The sequence below is a fragment of the Lolium perenne genome, chromosome 7, assembly GCF_019359855.2.
Source record: "Lolium perenne isolate Kyuss_39 chromosome 7, Kyuss_2.0, whole genome shotgun sequence".
In the NCBI taxonomy this organism is placed as follows: domain Eukaryota; kingdom Viridiplantae; phylum Streptophyta; class Magnoliopsida; order Poales; family Poaceae; genus Lolium; species Lolium perenne.
In genome coordinates, this window is record NC_067250.2 from 54,595,196 (window position 1) to 54,601,312 (window position 6,117).

Genomic DNA, 6,117 nt, shown 5'->3' on the forward strand with positions numbered 1-6,117 from the left:
CCTTGCCCTTCCGCCTACTTAAAGCCTCCATCGCGAAAACCCTATCAAGTTCGACGAAACCAGAGAAACCTTCCAGAGCCACCGCCATCGCGAAGCCAAGATCTGGGGGACAGGAGTCTCTGTTTCGGCACGCCGCCGGGACGGGGAAGTGCCCCCGGAAGGCTTCTCCATCGACACCACCGCCATCTTCATCAACGCTGCTGTCTCCCATGAGGAGGGAGTAGTTCTCCATCGAGGCTCGGGGCTGTACCGGTAGCTATGTGGTTAATCTCTCTCCTATGTGCTTCAATACAATAATCTCATGAGCTGCCTTACATGATTGAGATTCATATGATGATGCTTGTAATCTAGATGTCATTATGCTAGTCAAGTGGGTTTTACTTATGTGATCTCCGGAGACTCCTTGTCCCACGTGTGTAAAGGTGACAGTGTGTGCACCGTGTGGGTCTCTTAGGCTATATTTCACAGAATACTTATTCACTGTTATGAATGGCATAGTGAAGTGCTTATTTATATCCCTTTATGATTGCAATGTGTTTTGTATCACAATTTATCTGTGTGCTACTCTAGTGATGTTATTAAAGTAGTTTATTCCTCCTGCACGGTCTAATGGTGACAGTGTGTGCATCGTGTAGTACTTAGCGTAGGCTATGATTGTGATCTCTTGTAGATTATGAAGTTAACTATTGCTATGATAGTATTGATGTGATCTATTCCTCCTTTCGTAGTGTGAAGGTGACAGTGTGCATGCTATGTTAGTACTTGGTTTGGTTATGTTGATCTGTTATGCACTCTAAGGTTATTTAAATATGAACATTGAATATTGTGGAGCTTGTTAACTCCGGCATTGAGGGTTCGTGTAATCCTACACAGTTAGTGGTGTTCATCATCCAACAAGAGGGTGTAGAGTCTAGCATCTATTTATTTATTCTGTTATGTGATCAATGTTGAGAGTGTCCACTAGTGAAAGTATGATCCCTAGGCCTTGTTCCTAAATACTGCTATCGCTGCTTGTTTACTGTTTTACTGCATCTTTACTTCCTGCAATATTACTACCATCAACTGCACGCCAGCAAGCACTTCTCTGGCGCCGTTACTACTGCTCATATTCATTCATACCACTTGTATTTCACTATCTCTTCGCCGAACTAGTGCACCTATTAGGTGTGTTGGGGACACAAGAGACTTCTTGCTTTGTGGTTGCAGGGTTGCATGAGAGGGATATCTTTGACCTCTTCCTCCCCGAGTTCGATAAACCTTGGGTGATCCACTTAAGGGAAACTTGCTGCTGTTCTACAAACCTCTACTCTTGGAGGCCCAACACTGTCTACAAGAATAGAAGCACCCGTAGACATCACCTAGGTTTGTGATACGTCCATTTTGCATCACTATTTTATATCATAATTTACTGTTATTCATTGATATATTTTATATTAAGAGATGATACTTATGTTATTTCATCTATTTTGCATGTTTCATGATTATTGGAGAATCGCGCACCGGAGTCAGGATTCTGCTGGAAAAAGCACCGTCAGAATGCAATATTTCGGAAGATCGGCAATTGACGGAAATTATACGGAAAATCTTATTTTCCAGAAGACGGAGACAGCCAGAAGGAGGAGCCGAGGAGGGCCGCCATGGGCCCCCCCATAGGCCGGCGCGGGCCCAGGCCTGGCCGCGCCGCCTTGTGGGGAGGGGGCCCATAGCCCCCTCTGGCCTCCTCTCCTTCGCGTACTTCTTTGTCCCGAAAACCTAAGCTCTTGAGAATAATCGCGAAGAGACACAGCCGCCTCTGCGGGGCGGAAAACACCAGAGAGAAAAGATCTCTCCGGCGGGCAGGAATCCACCGGGGAAATTCCCTCCCGGAGGGGGAAATCGACGCCATCGTCACCGTCATCGAGCTGGACATCATTGGGATCATCATCACCATCATCTCCACCATCGACACCGCCATCTCCACCGCTGCACCTCGTCACCGCTGTAACATCTAGGGTTGAATCTTGATTGTTTGATTGGGGAAACTCTCCCGGTATTGATTACTCCTTGTTATTGATGCTATTGAGTGAAACCATTGAACCAAGGTTTATGTTCAGATTGTTATTCATCATCATATCACCTCTGATCATGTTCCATATGATGTCTCGTGAGTCGTTCGTTTAGTTCTTGAGGACATGGGTGAAGTCTAAATGTTAGTAGTGAATTATGTTGGGTAATATTCAATGGTTTGATATTTAAGTTGTGGTGTTATTCTTCTAGTGGTGTCATGTGAACGTCGACTACATGATACTTCACCTTTATGGGCCTAGGGGAATACATCTTGTATTCGTTTGCTAATTGTGGGGTTGCCGGAGTGACAGCAACCTGAACCCCCGTTGGTATATCGATGCAGGAGGGATAGCAGGATCTCAGAGTTTAAGGCTGTGGTTAGATTTATCTTAATTACTTTCTTGTATTTGTGGATGCTTGCAAAGGGGTATAATTACAAGTATGTATTAGTCCTAGGAAGGGCGGTGCATTAGCATAGGTTCACCCACATAACACTTATCAAAACAATGAAGATTAATCAGCTATATGAAGCGAAAGCACTAGACTAAATTCCCGTGTGTCCTCAAGAACGTTTGGTCATTATAAGTAAATAAAACGGCTTGTCCTTTGTGCTAAAAAGGATTGGGCCACTTGCTGCAACTATTACTCTCGCATTTTACTTACTCGTACTTTATTTATCTGCTATATCAAAACCCCCTGAATACTTGTCTGTGAGCATTTACAGTGAATCCTTCATCGAAACCGCTTGTCAACACCTTCTGCTCCTCGTTGGGTTCGACACTCTTATTTATCGAAAGTACTATGATACACCCCCTATACTTGTGGGTCATCAAGACTATTTTCTGGCGCCGTTGCCGGGGAGTGAAGCGCTATTGGTAAGTGGAATTGGTAAGGAAAACCTTTACTGTACGTGCTGATTTTATTTCTGCCTGCTGCTATAATTCATTATGAAGAGGTCTTCTCTTGAATTCCTATTTGGAAAATCTACTACTACTGCAAAGGTAGTGGATGAGGCGCCAGGTGAGAAAGAGGTTCCATACAAAATACCTATGAAAATTATTGAACGTGTTGTGGATAACCGCTATGAAGGGGATGGAACAGTCCATCCTGGAGATCATTTACTGTTTTTACATGAATTATGCGGGTTATTCAAATGTGCAAGTATTGCTATGGATGAAGTTAGAAAGAAACTATTCTCTATATCGATGTCTGGTAAAGCGGCACATTGGTATAAATTGCTGAAGAATGGTGATTCTCTTGATTGGAAGGATATTGTGCCTCTATTTTATTCTAAATTCTATCCTCCAAGTGAAATTCACAAAGATCGGAACCGCATATATAATTTCTGGCCTCATGATGGAGAGAGTATTGCCCAAGCATGGGGGAGATTGAAGTCTTTAATGCTCAAATGCCCCATTCATGAGCTTCCTGGTAATATTATTATTGATAATTTCTATGCAAGACTGTCTTTTCAAGATAAGACAGGATACTTCTTGTTCTGGATCATTTACACGCAACAAAGAAGAGTTTAAAAGGGACCTTCTTGATCAGATCCAGGAGAATACCGAAGGATGGGAGAACGACAAGGATAGAGAGTCAGGTATAAACTATGATTATAAATGCATTGAAGTTTTTATGGAGACTGATAAATTTCGTAATATGAGTGCTACTTATGGTCTTGATTCTCAAGTCGTTGCAAACTTTTATAAAGCTTTTGCCTCTCACTTTGAATTGCCTAGGAAGAATTTTGATAAGTATCATGAACCATACAAAGATAAAACTGATTCATCTATAAATAAATGTGTTGAAATTAAAACTGTTGATCATATTCTTCCTGAAGCTTATATTGAAAAAACTCCTTTTCCTGCTAAAATGAAGGAGTATTCTGTTATAACTAGTGCGGTTAATAAAAGTGCAAAGAAACCTATAGAACCTGAAGAACAAATAAAGGTTGAACCTGCTATTGCAATAGTTAAAGATCTTGTGTCTGAAAATGTAGAAGATGGTCATATTATTTTCTGTGAAGATGCTTCTAATATTGTTTCGCATCCTAATAAGTCTAGGAAAGCTAGTGTTCCTATGCTCTCTGTTAGAATTGGTGATCATTGTTATTATGGTTTATGCGACATTGGTGCAAGTATTAGTGCCATACCTTATGAGCTCTATACGGAAATCATGCATGAAATTGGTTCTTGTGAACTTGAAGATATTGATGTGGTTATTCGGCTAGCTAATAGAGAAACTATCTCTCCTATTGGTATTGTTCGAGATGTGGAAGTTCTATGTGGTAAGATTAAATATCCTGCTGACTTTTTGGTACTTGGTTCTGCTGCTAGTAAGTCTTGTCCTATTATTTTTGGTAGACCTTTTCTAAATACTTGTGGAGCTATTATAGATTGCAAGAAGGAAAAAATTGTGACTAAATTTGCTGGTGAATCTTATGAGTTTAATTTCTCTAAATTTGCCAAAACTCCTTATAAAGCTGATTTGCCTAATAATGATTTTAGAGTTGAACAGTGTGCATCTATTGCTCTTGCTCCTAATAATCCTTTGCAGCAACATTTGGAGGATAGTGAGAGTGAAGTCTTTAGGGAAGAAAGGAATGAGCTTGATGAAATTTTCCTTCGTCAACCTATTCTTAAACATGACTTGCCGATTGAAGATTTAGGTACAACACCACCACCAAAGGAAGATCCTGTTTTTGATTTAAAACCATTGCCTGATAATCTTAAGTATGCTCATATTGATGATAAGAAAATATATCCTGTTATTATTAGTTCTAAGCTTTCAGATTTTGAGGAAGAAAGGTTATTGGAAATATTGAAGAAACACCGAGGAGCTATTGGCTACACTCTTGATGACTTGAAGGGGATTTCTCCCTCTATTTGCCAACATGCTATCAATATGGAAGATGATGCAAAGCCTGTTGTTGAACATCAGCGTCGTCTAATTCCGAAGATGAAGGATGTGGTAAGGAATGAGGTATTAAAACTTCTTGAAGCTGGTATTATATATCCTATTGCTGATAGTAGATGGGTTAGTCCTGTGCATTGTGTTCCTAAGAAAGGAGGAATGATTGTTGTGCCTAATGATAATGATGAGCTCATCCCTCAAAGAGTAGTTGTAGGGTATAGAATGTGCATTGATTATCGAAAAGTTAATAAGGTTACTAAGAAAGATCATTACCCTTTACCCTTTATTGATCAAATGTTAGAAAGGTTGTCTAAAAATACTCATTTTTGCTTTCTTGATGGTCATTCTGGGTTCTCACAAATTGCTGTTAAAACTAAAGATCAAGAGAAAACCACTTTCACTTGTAGACATATGCCTTTTGGTTTATGTAATGCTCCTGCTACTTTTCAAAGATGCATGTCTGCTATTTTTCATGGCTTTTGTGAGAATATTGTAGAGGTATTCATGGATGATTTTCTCTCTATGGGAATTCTTTTGATAATTGCTTGCGAAACCTAGATAAAGTTTTGCAGAGATGTGAAGAAACTAACCTTGTTCTTAATTGGGAGAAATGCCACTTTATGGTTAACGAAGGAATTGTATTGGGACATAAAATTTTTGAGAGAGGTATTGAAGTTGATAGAGCTAAAGTTGAAGCAATTGAGAAGATGCCCTATCCTAGGGACGTTAAAGGTATTCGTAGTGTTCTTGGTCATGCTGGGTTTTATAGGAGATTTATTAAAGATTTCTCCAAGATTTCAAAGCCTCTTACAAATCTTCTTCAAAAAGATGTACCTTTTGTTTTTGATGATGATTGTAAGGGAGCTTTTGAAACTCTAAAGAAAGCCTTAACAACTGCTCCTGTAGTTGAACCTCCTGATTGGAACTTACCTTTTGAAATTATGTGTGATGCTAGTGATTTTGCTGTAGGCGCTGTTCTTGGACAGCGAGTAGATAAAAAATTAAATGTTATTCATTATGCTAGCAAAACTCTTGATGCTGCTCAAAGAAATTATGCTACGACTGAAAAAGAATTATTAGCTATAGTATTTGCTTGTGACAAGTTTAGATCCTATATTGTTGATTCAAAAGTCACGATTCATACTGATCATGCTGCAA